This window comes from Aphelocoma coerulescens, chromosome 3 (genome assembly GCF_041296385.1).
Source record: "Aphelocoma coerulescens isolate FSJ_1873_10779 chromosome 3, UR_Acoe_1.0, whole genome shotgun sequence".
NCBI classification, from domain to species: Eukaryota; Metazoa; Chordata; class Aves; order Passeriformes; family Corvidae; genus Aphelocoma; species Aphelocoma coerulescens.
This window is the reverse complement of record NC_091016.1, coordinates 94,611,278-94,628,920: the sequence shown is the minus strand read 5'-3', so window position 1 is coordinate 94,628,920 and position 17,643 is coordinate 94,611,278. Positions and strand designations below refer to the sequence as shown.

Below are 17,643 nucleotides of genomic sequence, written 5' to 3'. Positions count from 1 at the left end.
GGTATTAATTTTAACAGAAATTTAATTTACAGGTTTTTTTGTGAGGTTCTCAGTGTATCATTATCAGGACCCAGTCATGACAGACAGTGTTCAAACACAAAACTAAAATGACTGCTTATCCCTCAAAAAAATGCAGCTCAAGCATAAATCAGAGATGGAGGAGAAATGCAGGATAACACAGGTAGGCATAGTTAGCAGCATTAGGAATCTAACCATTATCAAATTTTTGTTGGCATTTTGGGAATTTAGAAAACACTTTCTGAACATGGAGGAAAGAGACTAATGTGGAAGACAACAGAGTAGCTCCTGTCTGATAATGTAAAAAGTGAGTGTTAGTGGCCAGGAGATGATCCAATAATTTAATTGCACAGAAGTGAATGATTGGATGGGTATGAGAAGAAGGTCAGTGCAAAAATAAGGCAAATACCCAGGGCCAAGGAGTAAATAATGTTGGATATAAAATTAATATGAAATATGAGTTCATGTCAAAGGGACAGAAATCCATAATTGTAGAGGGAAATGGCTGAGAAGGGGTGATAATGTCCAGAAGTGAAAGATTGAGACAGATGTGAAAAGAAGGAGAGAAGAGATGCAGAAAATAATTTTCTTAAGTTTAAAAACTAATATGGTAGTCATACTTCCAGAAGCATCCTTCCAGCATCTAGAGAGCACTATCCCAGCTTGCCAGATCTGAAGGGATAGCCACATCCCTGTGGGCTGTGCAGAGCTCCAGTGTCAGGAAAGGAGGAGGTGGCTGAGTCAGGAGCTGGTGCCTGCAGGCATTTGTCATGTGGCTTTGGATCTTTGTCTTTTCAGGCCAAAATAAGGCAAATATTTTGCTAGCTAAGTGTCATAGTAGTTAGCTTACGTCCTCATTTATATTGCTAAGCATTGGCTACAAAATATACCACACCCATGCCACTTAGCCAGCAGATGGATGGGATATCATGCATATGGGAAGGATACTTGAGATGAATGTGAACATTCTTGAAGGAAGGCACTGGTTTATTCATTTTAATAGGTGGGTTGTTAAGAAAGAACCAAGGGAGTAAACTATACATATATGTAAAATATGCTCCATGTCAAAAGTCCTTGTTGGCCATTTTTGTATTAATATTATGGTGCTACCTAAAATAATAGAGTTCCTGAGATATTAGTGCTGATGGTAGGACAAACAGGGTCATTGTATGAGCTAATCTGTATGGCTGCCCGTTTCTGAACTTATCACAGAAGTTGTTGCCTGTGTCCTGTCCTCATTGCACAGCTGAACTGTCTGCATTTGCCTGAGGGCACACAAGGACTGGGGAAGCTGGGAGAGGCACAGCTCCTTTCTGCTTCCTTCATCCAGAGCTTTGATGCAGAGTCCATGCATTGCTTCAGTCACAACACCAGGTCCCAAAATCCAGCTTTAGAGGCATCTGAAATGTTATCCCATTAATCACAGTCCCATCTCCTCACTTTATTAATTTTTTCCAATAAGAGCTGTGGCACTTGCTGACTCCTGCACAGGCTGGTGAGCTTTATTCAGTTTTGCAGCAATTAGATCTCACCACCATCCTTCTTTGGCAGGACATTGTGTCATCCAGTGCTCCCCAGGCAGGATGTGTGGTGGCAGTGCTGTGGGTTTACATTTTTGCAGCATCTGTGATGAATTTCCATAAAAGCATAGATGCTGGGTGAGGCTGTTACGGCCACTTCTGGGGGCTGAGGGTCAGCAGACGCCCTGGGGAATGCCTGCAGAAGTCTCTGGTTGCTGTGGCAACATGAAGCCACTTACCTCAGGAAAGCTAATTTATGGTGTTCTTACTCGCTCGGCTCCAAACACCTGGAAGGGGCAGAGGTGTGCCTCAGGTGTGCGAGGTGCCTGTGCCTATCAGCCATGTGCAGGTGCTTACTGGCGAGGGACTTGGCATGCGGCACCCTGTCCTGAGGGGCCCCTCTTGAGGAGCCCCCGGTGCAGGGATGTCAGGGATGCAGTGCTACGCCCACCCTGTCCTGGGGGAGGACATGGGGACACCTCCACTGCCCGCATCTACAAGTGCACCTGACTGCAGGACCCAGTTTTGACGGGGCAGGGCCGCATGGAGCCATGGTTTCCACCTGCCCTTGGGCTCCAGAGTGTGCTATCCCAGGCTTTGCAGTGCCTGCGGCGCTGCTCCTTTTCCACCTCAGAAACTCCACTGTTCTGTTCTCCTGCTGGAATGTTAGCTATTGGTCTCTAGAGGAATCTTGCCACTTCGATTAAAAAAAAAAAAAAAAAAAAGGATGTTTAGAACTTTTCTATACAACTTCAAAAAAATCCCCCAAAACTAAACAAAAGGAAAACTAACAAGAACTAATTAAAATAGTTGGAAATTGCTAGCCCCAGAACAACACTGGAGAAGATGGATAGGTTTACTGAAACCAGAGTCAGCACCATGCTCTCCAGGCCTGTGAAGTCTAATAGAATTTTTTTTCACCTCTAACACTTAGAGATAAAGATGAGCAAGCAATGGAATATGCAGATTTCTCTTTGCTTAGGCTTAATTAGAACATCTCCAATTCTTGTTTTATCTGTTTCCTGCTTTGTTATGTTTTAAATGTCCTCCAAAAATACCTTCATCTCTTCATAATGTGCAGGCATTAACATTCCTTTAAGAACAATCCTGCATATCTTTACAACATCCTTTAAAGATGTCAATTTAAGAACTCTTTATCTTAAAAGACTAAGGTGGTGCAGTTGACAAAGTCTTAGTGGGGAAATGAAAACTGAATATTTTAGATTCTTAGGGTCTGGATTAGGGTCTTTAGATTTAGGGTCTGGATTGCAATAGATGTCTACTCAACTGGGCATTAATTCTTCACTATAATGCTTTTGATACTTCTAATACCCTGTATGCTAGCAAACTCATGTCCGTGAGTAGCACCTTTGACTTACACTGAAGTACGTGCACAGGAATGATTTTGAAGTTCCAGATAATCATTTTCTATGGTGTCATTTGGCATATATACATCAATTATGAAACACTTTAAAGACTGTCCTAAGAATGGGACTGAAACTTACCATAAACTACTTCAAGTCCTAGGTTCCTATCTCCACACTCACTTTTGCTCCTTCTGCCCCTCATCAAATTAGTTCACGGTTTTTAATTGCATGTGGTTTATACTCCTTTGGCTTTAAACCACATCCCATTTTCTCTCATGGCATAGGGAAAGAAAAAGAGAGCGGCAGTATTTATGAGTTAATCCACAAAGTGAACTCCAGAAACAATCCCATCACTGCTCAAGAGTACAGCAGAGAAGAGTAAAGAGCAGGACAGCAAAGTAGGGAAGCAAAGAATGGAACAGAATAACTAACCTCAGGAGGGACAGAAGGGTGTTTTCTCTCCAGTGTACAGTGAACTGTAACCCACAGTGAGGAGACTTTTATGCCAGAGGATTAGAGATGACCTGCTTAATTCACTCTCCAGTAAACTCTCACAGAAAGCTAGATATCTAGAAGATATTAAACTCCTACAGTTTTTATAGAAACCTGATCAGTGGAGAGTGAAGAATGGTCCCCATTGTTGTTCGGTTTAAGGTAAGGCTGATGACTGAGCTCAACACTTACTTTCTGCCTTTGGCCTCCTGGCTGGCAGTCAAAGCATGTGCTTTCAAGCCAGTCCCTCTTCATTCTGCCCCTTGCCCCTTTAAAGATTATGTGACTTGCAAAGAAAACAGAAAATATACTAGGCAATATGATAATAAATATAAGAAGGTAGCTGTTGGGGTTTTAGTTTAGTCCTAGTTTTTTTCCTGTTAAAGGAATTTTTTCCCATATGCATGTTGCTAGAGGACAAATGGCTGTACTTAAGAAAGACAAAAACAGCTGCCCATTGGGGGTGGGGTGGGCCTGGCTACTCCTTTGTTTCACCTGGGTGTGGGGTCAGTTCGCTCTCAGCGTCTGGAGAGAGAGGCTGCAGAGGGGGGAGTTGCTGGTTCCTGTCTTTCTGCTGTCTTTCTTTCTGCTGGAAACAACGCCGGGATCCCAGGGCTGCTTTCCCTGCCCTGCTGGACTGTGGCCGCCCTGCCCCGCTGCTGCTTCGAGCCTTCGCTGCGTTGTAGCCGTGCTCACCCTGCCTGCCCCACCTCCAGGGGGTTCCCCTTTTGGATACATCTCGTCTGTCACCCGGGATTTGTGTTTGTGCCTGCCGTTCCAGCCTGCCATTCCAGCCTGCTGTTCCTGAGAGTTCGGGATCGGCTGCCCAGGGGTTTGTGAAGCCTTTGTTCCACCCTTCCCGGGATCCCAGGGCACCAGAGCAGCCGCGTGTTCCCCGAGCTCGCTCCGGAGCGCCCCCTGCAGCCGCGGGGGAACCATCGCACCTGCCCTGCTCACCGGGAGCCGCCAGCGCCCCTGCCGGCTGCGAGCGGAACTGCACCCGAGGGGAAAGGGCCTGACAGCCCAGAAGGCTGGGACTGGGTTTGTGTTTGCTGTTACTGCCATAGTTGTTGTTGCTTTGTTTGACTGGTTATCTATCTATCTATCTATCTATCTATCTATCTATCTATCTATCTATCTATCTATCTATCTATCTATAGTAAAGAACTGTTATTCCTGTTTCCCACATCTTTGCCTAAAGGCCCTTGATTTCAAAATTATAATAACTCAGCGGGAAAGGGGTTATATCTGCTACTTCAAGGGAGGCTTCTGCCTTCCTTAGCAGACACCTGTCTTTCAAACCTAAGACAGATCTTTCAAACCTAAGACAGTAGCATATGTGAGAGAAACTTGGAGGTGTAAGGGGATGGAGCTGGGTCAAAGGACAGAGACAAGGAGTGCAATGGGGCTCTACAGAGAAACTGTAACTCTGAGTCAGCTTCTAAACTTCTGCTTATTACTTGGTGTATATGTATGGTGGGGGATTGGTAAAAAATGTTAATTTTTTATAAGTAATGGCTACAAAAAACAGTTGGAACTTCCAAAAATATATTTCTTTTGGAGGATTGAATAGTTAGACCAAAGGTTTTTTCAATAATAGGAATATTTCACATAGGTTCAACTGGCTTAGATTTGTCTGATTTTTAACATAATTCCCTGAAGTTCTAGAGGTCTGTGCTCTTAGGAGCTCATGACTGAAAACACAGATGTTGAGCTAAGATACAATGAGAAATTTAGATAAACCTAATTAAATGGATTTCTTTTTTGTTTGGTTGTTTTGCCAAGTATTTAAAATCAAGGTTCTTTTGTTGATTGGTTTTGTACAGCTCTGTTCAACAAAATTTATCTTACCCTTTTCAATACAGTCAGGTCTGGAAGAACTGTTTAAGAGTAACAGGATGACACACAAAGTAACCATTTACTGCCAAGTTGGAAATTTTAAAAAAATGTGCCTGTACTGAATTCTGCTCTCTTACAGCTATTTTCTGGTATTTAGTTACTTATAGCAAAAAAAGAAACTGCAATTTTATGGGATCTGTGAATTTGGTTGCTGAGCATATCTGAAAGTCAGAGCATGTATTTAGTACTTACAGATACTCAAAAGTGTTCAGCTTGAAGACTCCATGTTTAAAAATATTGGCCAATATACACATGATCACGTAGGGATGGAAAGAATGCATTCTAACAAATCTTTAATCTCTGAAAAAACCTAGTGGTGCCAAAAAGATTTCTATACAATCCAAATTCAGTTTGTTGTAGAAAAGCTGCCTTGAAGAAGAGGATGAGACACAGTTCACACCCATATCTCAGGCTTAAATAACCATTCTGATTGAAAGGTCTTATGTTAATTTGCTACCAAAGTCTTTGACTTACAGTACTCTTCAATGGATGATGTGCTTGTAACAAAGCAAGTGGGTAAAGAACATGGATGTGTTGGTTTGGGGGAGTTTGAAGCATATATTTCCCAAGTGTGTCTGTGACAAAGGCAATGAACCATGTTTACAGCACTCAAGCTAACTCATTCTGTGAGGACAAAAAGCAAGCAAATGAGAGTTCTGTCAAGTACATTGGTACTGACAGCACCAAAACAGTTTTGAAGGTTTTTCCACTGCCAGAGGAATGGCCTAAACCTCTTCTTCCAAAGTTTAATGATAGAAAGCTTGCTGCTACAGTCAGCCCCGATCAGTAAGATATTTTTGGTTACATGCTTCTTTCAGGTTTTCTCTACGCATCAGAAAAGTAGGCAGAGAGAACAAATTTATTCAAGAATAAGTACAATAGAGGCTTTATATTCCTCTTTCCCTCTCTCCATGGTAAATGCCCTTTATGACCTTATGTTTCAGACCATTAACACTGAAAGATTTTAAATATGGCACAGTCTAATCAGCCAGGAGTTTAACTAAGTCATCTTCATCCTATGCTTTTTCTAATCATAATGCTAATATGTGGGAGTTTTTTCTTTCAGGCTTTCGTGTGAGTAAGCTGAAATGATCAGATAAAGTTCAGATTTTTCATACCTTTCAATTTGGTTTAAGGAATTGATTTCCTTAATAGCAGTTTTTAGTTTTACTGAAAATATGGACATGCAAGAAAATGACAGTGTAATGACATGCAAGATAATAGTGTAATCAGTGGTGTGAGATGCTCTGTCCCTTTCCCTCTCAAAAGTGTTAAGCAAACCTTTTTCAATCAGGATAAATCAGCCCTTTGAAAATCACAGCAAAACTAGTATTCTGGTACCTAAGCACAAGCTAAAGAGCTCAAGGGGTTTTTTTTGGTTGGTTGGTTGGTTGGTTTGGGTTTTTTTGTTTGATTTGGTGTTTTGTTTTGTTTGTTTGTTTGTTTTAATTGTGGCTTTCACTGATACTACTCAAATTCCAGTCTGTTTCTCTTGGAGTGACTCTTCGAATTGCTAGTTATCAATATGCATTGTTGAGGCAGGCATGAAGTAGCAAACAGAACAAAGCCATACTATGTAGGCCCAAGGAGAGAAATCTGTTTTTTACTCATAAAAGAAAGTTACAGAAAGGAAACATCTAAGCCAATTCTCCATAACTGAATGTATGAAGAAAAGAAAGAACAAGTAATGAAGAGAAAGGAGAACAGTTAACCAACTCACACTAATTGTCCTTTATCAGAGGTGTGAACTTACAGAGAAAAAGTGGATCACTATTGCAAAAATCTCTTTTGAAGTATTCAATACAAATTATAGTAAAGTAGGAATGGAAATATATACAGATGACAAAGCTTAGAAGTCAGATTTAGGATCTCAAAAAATATTAGCCCAAACAAGATATTTGTGGTTCATTGTCAGGTAATTTTGCCTTATGTGAGAATGGAAAATATTTTATTTTTAAAATGATTACTTAGAAATGTCTGCTGCTCTAAAACACCCAACCTAATGAATATTATAGGCCTTTCTTGAAAGACAAATATAACAAAGAAAAAAAATTTTAGTTACTCCTGCTTAAAATTGCAATTTAGCTTGTTCTCCAATTAGTGTCTACAGTTAAATTAGAATATGTCCATTCTGTAACATCTTTATTTCTAAGGGAAAAGATACTTGATCAGTATTAGGCATTCAGATTAACCATTAACTTTATTTAGCAATGTGCCAGGTTACTGTGTACTGTCTGTTAAAAAACCTAGGTAATAAGATCAGCAGAATTTGATAAAGTACTGGTTATTAAATAAGCAGTGACAAAATATAGTCCCAAATGTGACAAAATTTGAAAAATCCAGAGCAAAAGGATTTATGTGAACAGTTTAATATAAACTTATCCTCAAGATAAATACTAAATGAAATGTGCAGATCAAATTTGGTATGCAGAAAATGTTTTCTTTCATTTTGAAATAACAAGATATGGTGTAAAGAACCTCTACTTTCCCTTTCAGCTAATCTGTGGCTCTAATCTCATTGATTTGGTGAGTTAAATAAGCACGTGCCCTTTTTCGAACACTTGAGTAGTTTCTATTTCAGAGGGACTATTCTCCCAGGAGGTTTAAGCAGAAACTAAGTTTCTTACTGATCTGGTTCTTTTGGGCTTGCTGGCCTGCTCATTGGAGTCACTGGAAATCTAAGGCCATGTCTTTTCCTTTTTTTTTCCCCCTAGAAACTTGAAACAAGATTTAGGTAGCCTTTTGGCCCACAAATTCAAACTTGTAGTGCAAGAAATGCAAGTGCAACAGCAGTTCCTTCTGGGGAGTAGCTAACCTCCATGATTTTTCCTATTCCTGCCCTGGGATTTTCAGCTGTGGGTATGTCCAGGTCAGGTGATGCCTATGTGGGTAGTTCCCACCCAAACACTAGCTGAGTGCAAAACCAGGCTAGTGGTAGTCTGTAACTTTGTCTCCCAGAGGGTCTGATGCTGTAGGTCTGATGCTGTAGGTCTGATGCTGATCATGACCTCTAGAAAAAAGACAAAAAATATTCTTTTATTTTTGAAATGTGGAAGTAGTAATCTCCTTTTATCTGAGAGGGTATAGCTGGGAAATAGTAGGTCTCCTAGCAACCTGAGAGCAAACAAATCCACTGAGCTCGGGAAGCTCAGTCTCTGGGCTCTACCAGGAGATGTATGTAGCTGCTGGGTACAAGGGGAACAGGTTATGTTGGAGAATACTTCTAACCTGAACTTTATATTGAATTTTTCTCAGCTGATTTGTTAGAGACCCACCAACAGTGCCTGTGTTACCCCTGCAGATGGGCAGGAGCTCGTGCTTCACACAGGGTCTTGCTGGGGGTCTCACAGAGCTGTGCTGTGCTCTCAGGTGCTGGATTTCACACCAAGATCCTGGAAGCGCAGAGCAAAAGTGAAAACACAGCCAAGATTTCTGTTCACAGGGTATTTATTTATTTAGCTAGTTAGTTATTCCTACAATTATCTGGAATGATTGAGGTGGGGTTTTTTTGGAGAGGGTATGACAGAGGTATGCTTTATAGTAATAAATCCTTATAGCCAAAACTAACCCCTTCAAGGAAAGGATTATTTCTTCTTTCAAATACTGCTCCTCCACCTTCCATGCCCCTATGCCAAAAATAATTTTGGAAGCAGTATCCTAAATGACCATACATGCAGTACAAGCAATTTCAGATCTCAGCTGGCATCAGACCAGGAATCTGGGAGATATGCAAAGCAGATTTGTAGTCTCTGTGCTTTGTATATGTTAACGCCTTCATGTGGCTTCTGGCGACACTTCGGGTTGGTTTGCTCTCCATCCGGCTGACTGCAGAGGAGCGGGTGAGGGTTGCTGGTACCTGCTAGAGGAGCAGGGCCAGTTCCTGCCCACAGCCCCAGAGGGTGGCTGCTGAAAAGCCAGCAGAGGAGCTGGAGAAGCACCACGTTGAGCAGGACATCCTCTGCTCTGGGGCTGCACAAAGAGCAGGCAGCTGGCACACAGCCATCATCCATGGAGGTGAGAGGGAAGTCCTCCTGGAAAGCCAAAAGGAACAGGCACAGTATGAGTCCAAGAAGAAAGCTTTAGAGCTGGATGAAAGCACTCCAGAAAATGACAGTACAATGAGTGCAAGAGAGTTTTGTTTATAAACCCTTTCACTTTGGTTCCATGTTGCCCAGTCACTTCGAGTGTTACTCTATTTATTAATTTAGTGATGGACTTGGCAGTGTTATTTTAATGGTTGAACTTGATGATCTTAATGGAATTTTCCAACCTAAATGATCCTACAATTCTAATTATTTATATCTTAATAAGACCTGCCCTTTTTATTTTAGAAGCCTTTTGATTTTTCTGGGAGGTTACTACTGTGATAAGTAAATCCATTTGAAAATGCTGACTAGGTCCCATCACATTCTATTATTCCAAATTTTTAAATTGTTAAATTTGGATGTTAACATTTATTTATATTCCTTTGGTTCTGGTTTTGATGTTTCTTTTTATAGGATTCAGAGAGAAATTTATTCTGATATTCTTCTATTTTTAAGAGACTGAAAATTATATACAGGCTTGATATACCTCAGATTTCTGTGATCTTTAGTATTTTGAAAATGCTACAAGGTCTTAGGGCTACAGAAGAGAGAAGCTACTGAAGGTGGAAGGTGATTGTGTTTAGATTGATGATGGAAGATATCAGTCAGGACATCCCAGTGATAAAGACTGGCACCAGTTCTAAGGAGAGAAAGAAATGTTCCTGCTGTGTCTTTCAGGTAACTTTGGGCAACTAAGGAATGTGAAAGTTAGGCTTGATTGTTAATTTAAGAAAAATTGACATATTTCCTAATAATTCTTGCTAAGCAACTTGTTTTCTTGACCATTTCCAAGAGAGAAATTAAACATCTCTGTGCACTTGGTTACAGCAAACCCAGAGACTTGGTGGCACTTAGTCTTAACTGCTGTTGTTATTACAGCATCACTATAAAACCTGTGAGATCTGGTCCTGGATGGGGGGCCCATCAGCCAGATGCTGTACAGAAAGAGAACAAAGAGGTGGTCCCTGGCACCAAGCACATCAATACCTAGAGAAAACACTATAAAGCTTTGAAAGATCTGGAGTGAATAGATTGTGGCAGAGAGCATCATGCTGTGCCTGCATGGCTGCTGCTGTTTTGTTCCTCAGCTGTGGGAGAGAGAGAAGAAGGGTGAGGATGCCATTTTCTTTATTCTGGGACTGAAATAAAGATCAATGCTGATCAGCCACTGAGCCACAAACCAAGACCAGTGTGTAATGAGAACCATAATGCGGACCCTGAAATGAGTATGTGTGTTATTTATTTACCATAAACAGAAAAAGAGACTGTCAAAGATAAGGGAAAAATTAATTAACTATTTTGGGCTCAGTGAACCTCTCTGCTTCAGCCACAGCATCTTAGTTTTAAAAAACAGCAGTTAAGAGCAGAGCAAAACACCTTTGCTGGGACCAGCTTTTTGAAGTAACGTTCAGCTAGATACTAGAGACTTCCCAAGGAGAGGCAGCCTGGTAGTGACCTTTGTTTATCTCTGTTTCCTACATCTGTCATATTATCTTTCTAACTTGGTTTAGTGTTTCCTGTCCTACCTTGGAAAGCTTGGGAGAGACTACTGCAGTTGATTAACCTATCTCTAAATTAGCAGGCTGTTGCAATCCATTGTTAGAAACTGCAGCACGTCAAGTCCTGTTGTCAAGAAGAAGTAGGACTCCTAAAAGCTTGATTCTTTTGCCTAAATTACCACAGAGGAACATTTTTCCCACCAGGATAAAGCAATATTTTCTCAGATCCTTTAATATTAGTTCCTTTGTGAGCATAATAAGCATTTTTTAAGACATAGGTAAAAGCCTCTGTTGATTCTGGAGAAATGAAACATATGTTCTGCCAGAATTACCAAGAACCACATTTAAGAAAGTATTTAGCTGTTAAGTGTAGTTGTGATTCTTAGGTGGGATTTGCTTTTTCTGGTGAAAAGTCATCTCTTCCAAACTCCTAATCTTCTTCTTACATTTCTACATTGCTCTTTGCACAGCCAAGTACAATAACCTGATGAATTCTACAGAATTCTTTCTCATCCTTGCAGGAACACACATAAAAATATTTGCAGAGAAGAGGTGAAATATAGTAATGATGACTATCCCAAGCAGATATGGCCAAACTTACTTCTGGTTTCTGGACAATCAAATATAGAATTACATCAGGATAATTCAGGTGCCCACTTCTGCCAAGAATTTCCTTTAATGGAATGTTACTTAAGAAAAACAAATTTACAACAGATGCCAGTCAGAGCTAAAGAGAAGGGGATTATGTAGTGGAGAAACCTTAAGCACATAAGTTGGTGGCACAAAGCAACTGCATATTAAAACATTTTCTCAATTTGGTTGTATTAAAGCCACCTGTAATCACAACAATTTGCTGCCTGGGGGCCTTCTGATAAGATTCTGTCAGAGCTGCTGAGAAGTGTGAGAAGCACAAAGCATTTTGACCCAGGTCCTGAAACAGCTCTTGGGCACCCTGTTCTGTCTAACTTTTATTTGGAGTGGCAGGCAATGTATTGACAGAAGAAGTCCCAATTGTTCCACCAAGCATGGTTTTTGATCTTCAAAACAAAGCCAGTATTGGCCTCAGGCCCAGAGCACCCATATAAAGTACAAGAGAGGAACAGGGTTGGAAATCAGGATGCAGAGGGCTGCTCAAATAACCCAGCAGTCATGAAGTGTGAGGATCAGTGCGAAACTTTAGAAGAAAATAATGGAGTAGAGGTTCAAACTGGCAGACCCAGCAGGATTTTTGTGATCCCTAGCTCTCCTCTCAGCATTTGCATCCTCTCAGCAGAGCTAGGTTTATGCATGCACTGGTCCCCACTCTTCTCACATCTTTGTGCTGGGGGCAAATGCAGGAGTTCTGGGTGGTGCCAAGTCCCTGTCCTTGTTGAGGATGGACCCACAGTGCAATGCAACAGGAACTTGCCACTTAGCTCACCAGAATTATCTCTAAATCACTGGTCAAAATATTTAGTGGATTTAATTCTTGATACAAGCTCTCTTCAGATCCAAGTGTACACCACTGCATAGATTGTTCTTGAGAGTCATGAGACTTAGCTTTATTAGGCAATAGGGGTGTAAAAACTCTGGTATCAGCATACAGTGACTGCAAGAAATGGGGCCAGACATATACCTGCAGTTACATTGGGCTTTCATTGTCTATCATCTATTGTGACTCATTCTGCCAACCTGCTCTGTTAAGTTGCTCTATAATTCCATATGTGTGAAGTAATTTCTTACGAGAAATACACTCTGACAGCTCTAGTAATAGATCTGCTACTGGCTATAGTATCTTAGTTTGTCATGTGGCCTTGTTTTGCTTACTAACTTACTTTTTTGAGGTACATTAAAACATGCTTAAGAATGCATCACATTAGACTATCATTGCAAATACCTTTTATATTCATCTCATAATCACAAATAGAGAACATGAAGTAGCCCAGCCAGATTTCGGAGTTTCCTTCCTTGAAGATATTCAAAAGCCATCTGGACATTGTCCTGGGAAACCTGCTACAAGTAGCCCTGCTTGAGCAAGGGATTGGATTGGACCAGATGACATCCAGACGTCCCTTCCAGCCTTGACCATTCTTCGATTCTGTCCTAAAATTCAGTTTTCATTTAGGCTTTATCTTTAGAAATACCTGGATATCTCTTCTTGGCACCTGTTAGGTAATAGCAACAGTGATACAGAAAATAGTTGATTTTCAGCATGGAGAGTTACACTCTACAAGCACATCGATTTCAATTTTCTGCATCTAGTTCCTGTTTTAGCTAGTGAATGAGTACAATGTTTTCAGCATGAATTTCAGTAAAGAACTGAAAAAAATTATTTTAGAAAATGTTTTCCAAATGCATTTATTTACATAAGGATCTCTTCTCTTCTCTTCTCTTCTCTTCTCTTCTCTTCTCTTCTCTTCTCTTCTCTTCTCTTCATCAGACTCATTTTTCTTTTTACATAATGGCCATTCTAAAGCATTCTGTAGTGTTTCTCAATAGACTTAAATGTGCCAGTCCTGCCTAGATTTTATACACCAGATATTTTTTATGGTTTTGTTCAGTATGGTGGTTCTGGTTTTAAAATACGAGTTACTGTTTTTGTCAATCTGTTCTTCCAGTGCTAGATATGGAATTTTAGAAGAATAATGTAAGCTGGCATAAACTTATCTTGTTCTAAATACTACCTCCAAACAGAAAAAGAAATGGTACATACCCTTTTTTTTTACAAGTGACAATTTTTAAAATGGTTTCATTTTCATAATTGTGTGTGTACAAATATTGTTGGGTGTGTATTATGTATTATATGTTATATATTATATATCTCAATATGTATTTATATGATGCTTCTAGGTGCATATATGACACAATCATTAAATGACTTAGTAATTTCATGTCAAGAATTTAGAATTAATTTCACTGTGTGTACTAAGACATCTGATTACAGATTAGGTGAAAGTCTGTGAAATCAGGTATGTGGTTTCATGTTAATGGCATGGCTTGTCATAGGTAGCAAGCATAGTCCCACTACATGGCTTTATTTTGATATCTTGTTCCTAAATAGAGGGACATGAACTTAGGACATATCTTTGATTCTCTTCTGCTTTTTTTGTCTATTTTCTTTGCAAATCTAAATGGCAAATGGGAGGATATAAGGACATTTGAGAGTTTCAACAGAGAATAAAAAGCAGACTTTGACCTCTTCAGGGATCTGCTTGAAAGAATCCTCTGAGATAAGGAGGAAAGAGGAGTTCAAGAAAGCTGGTTGGTATTCAAGGATCACCACCTCTAAGCTCAAGGGCAGTCTATACCAAAGCAGAAAGGCAAACGTGAGGAGACGTCCGTGGACAAACAAGGAGTTTCTCCAAAACTCAAACACAAAGGGAAGCCTACAGAAGTGGAAACATGGAGAGGTGGCCCAGAGGGAATATAGAAACACTGTACATGCAGGAATGGGGTTAAGAATGACAAAGCCCAGATGGAGTGGAATCTGGTGTGGGATATCCAAGGCAAAAGATGGGCTACTTATGAGTACATAGGTGACAAAAGGAAGGGTAGGGAAAATGCGTAGGGAAGCTGTTGAAAGGGGAAATTGTCCTGTTGACACGGAACATGGAAAAGACTAAGGTATTGAAAACCTTCTTTTCTTTAGTCTTTACTAGCAGGACCAGCCTTCAGAAATACCAGGCTCTGAAGGCCGGGTCGAGAAGTTGGAACTCACAACAATGAAGGGTTGGCTCGCAAGATCACAGAATCACTGAATGTTTTTTTCCTTAGCTGTGTAGGTAATTTTCCAGATTTCTCAGCCATATTTGCAATTATCTACTAATGTAATGTCAAAGACATACATTTAAGTCTGATGATTTTCATGATGAAATCATATACAAAAACATCAGTTCTGCCAGTTCATTTAATTATTCTTCTGTGTGTGGTCTTTTTTTTTTTTAAGCAGCTATTTTGTTTGTTTGTGCTTTTTGGCTTTTTTGTTGTTTTGTTTTTTTTTTTTTTGTTTTTTTTTTCTTGCACTGGTTTACTTGTTTTTGTGGAAAACTCCTGTTTGACTTCTCCTCACCTTATATTCATTATTCTAAACTTAAGTGTGCAGAAAACAGCACAGGATTTTTGGTCCTTGAGTAAATCTGTGAGACATTTGCAGTGAATGTGTACATCATCCTTTAGTTGACATATGAAAAAATAATTGGTTTTATACAAATGATAGAAAGTGGTGATGTTTTGTATTGCTGGAATGGTGTTTTTCAGTAGTGCCTGTCATTATGCCTGCAATAATTTAGAACAATGTCTTCAGGCTTTAAGTTTGACCTGTACCTTCAGTCTTGTTGTATATCTTAATTTGGGATTTGGGTCTGTGCAGAGAGCAAATGTCTGCCTGGACAGGGAGACCAAGGCACAGGCTGCTGCAAGGGAACCAGCTCACACTCAGCCTTGGCCCTGAAATAAAGAATGGCTATCCCTCCTTCAGTCCGCTTAGCCTCGAGCTGGAGTCCATAATCCAATGTAGATATTAAAAAAGGGCAGTATGCATCCTGGTACTCATGTTTCCACCCTTTCAGCGAATAGTTTTCTTTTTGTAACCCAGAAAACATGCCATTTATTCATTCTTCTCTTTTGCTGCATGCTTAGTATTGAGACTTCGATAGTTCTCTTAGTTTACAAGACAGTTTAATGAGTGTTTTTGTTTGTTTGCAGGCTGTTTCCCCCATTCTCTGCACACATTCTGCTATCAAACAGGCAGACATCAATACTGTGTTTTGGTGTCTGAAATGCAAGATCAGTAGGAGAACAGTATGAGACTTTCCTATGCTGAATGGAGGCTACGGAAGGGAGTTGTCTTCAGGCAGCCAAGTGAATGTAAATTGAACAAGTAAGATTTTCTTAGAGAGCATCATTTATTAACTGGCCAGAGGGTGTCTTTGAAAAGGAGGAGTTTACTCTTATTATCCTACTTTACTGATTTTACTGGGGAAAAAAAAAGAAAAAAAGTCTAGCATCCTGGAATTTTCAGAGCCTAACAGGTGCAGCATATGATGTCTTTCTGTAGCACCATCTTAGGGCACTAGGAATGACCAGGATCCATTTCTGCACTTGTTCTTCCAGACTTAATGCTACAACAAGCAAAGAGAAGAGGAAGAGCATAGAAAAAGCACATATCCCTCCCTTCTTTTTTGAGAGAATGATGGACATTTAATAGGTACGTCCTGCATTGTGTTTATTACTTGGTTTGGGCTTTTGATGAAGAAGCAGTAAGAAATTTGGCACTGATTTATTTTGGTGTCTCAGGTGCTGAATCCAGACAGAATAAGTATTCCCGAATGACAGTTAGACTTGCATATCTTTACTGCAAAGCCCAATGAAAGGAAAATAACATCTTATGTGAGCATAGGAAATTCTTTTAAGTGGGGAGGTCATAAGACCTTAATCCTTCAAACAGCAAAATGTCAAGAAATGTTCTGTGAAAGACTTTGGTTCACTCTCTCCTTCCTGCAAGTGTAGTTTGTGTCAACAGATACCTCTATTTTGCTTTTTCCTCAGAGAGTTATGAAGAAAAGCTCAGAAAAAGCCCACTATATCCACCTGCTCAGGAGGGATTACAAGCATAATTAATAGTGTCTAACTGATCATAGCTTTTAGAAAGATGAAGAGTAGTGCTTCCTGCCTATGGTGTAGAAGTGTAGTGTAAATCATTGAAAACACAGAAATTATAGTAGTAGGTGGCCTGAATTCTATGTCTTGCTTAGCTTTTGTGGGGTCAAATCCTTCCTTACCACCTTTCAAATTTCACAGACTGATATTTGGATGCAACACTTTATTTTAATAGCACCTTAGGCAAAAAATAAGACTATGTGAATCCTACCCAAAAAGTCCAAAATTACTTTAGAAGATGAGATTTTTGATTTTAAGACATTTAGAAGCTCCACAAAAGTTTATGCCAGGCCTAGTGGCTTACAACTTCAATGTCACTGAGCTGTGTGCCAGAAATACCTTTGACTTCTCCATTTTGTAACAAGACATTTGCAGTCTTGCTGCTGAAAACTTTCTCTAGTGTATGGTGAATTCAGTCAAAATGGATGTGTCTTTTATGTCTTCTTACTATCTGAATTTTTGTATATCAAAACATATACTAATATATTTTGATATCATTATAATCTCCATGGGGAAAATTATGATAATTGTCAGCCTTGAATATTTTCGAATAAGACTAACAGCTTTTGGAGCATTTAACAAACAGTGGACTTGTAGGATAGGAGTTCTTGATCATGAAAGTGATTGTGTCTGACAGCCTAACTATAAAGATGAGAAGATCTTAGACTCTTTAACTGCCAGAGTCTCAGTGCTAATACTGAAACCTTAAGATTTCTTTGAGAGTTCCTGCTTTGCCCCTGGTAACATGTGTTTCACTCATAATAAATGTTTTCCTTTCAGACACCTTTGCTGTCAGAGCCTAAAGCTGCAAGTGAGAATAGGTGCTGTGTTTTAGTGGGACTGTCTTTGCAGGAGACCTGGAAGGGAAGGCTACAGGAACTGTGAGTTCTGGCTGCCCTCTAAACCCTAACTGATGCTGAAGTCCTTACCAGAGCACTTAGTTTTTGAAGCAGGATTGTGAGGGACGGAAGTATCAGGTTCCTTGTTTCTTTGGAGCTGTGCTCCCTGACTGACAGGTGCAGTTGGTATAGGAAGGGCATAGAATCTTTCTTTGCTATTTTAAATTCAGAAGTCTTCGTGCAGTAGAATGTTAACCTCAAGACCGAAGAAAATAGTATCACAAGGA

The 17,643-nt window shown here is 40.0% G+C and overlaps 1 long non-coding RNA gene across 1 annotated transcript; it reads left to right on the top strand.

Annotated features, from left to right (window-relative positions):
- The first annotated feature begins 15,597 nt into the window (after positions 1-15,597).
- LOC138108529 (uncharacterized) lies at positions 15,598-17,372 on the top strand. The gene is made up of 3 exons (XR_011149992.1): positions 15,598-15,738; positions 15,972-16,065; positions 17,298-17,372. It is a non-coding gene; the product is annotated as an uncharacterized lncRNA (long non-coding RNA).
- Positions 17,373-17,643: the final 271 nt, after the last annotated feature.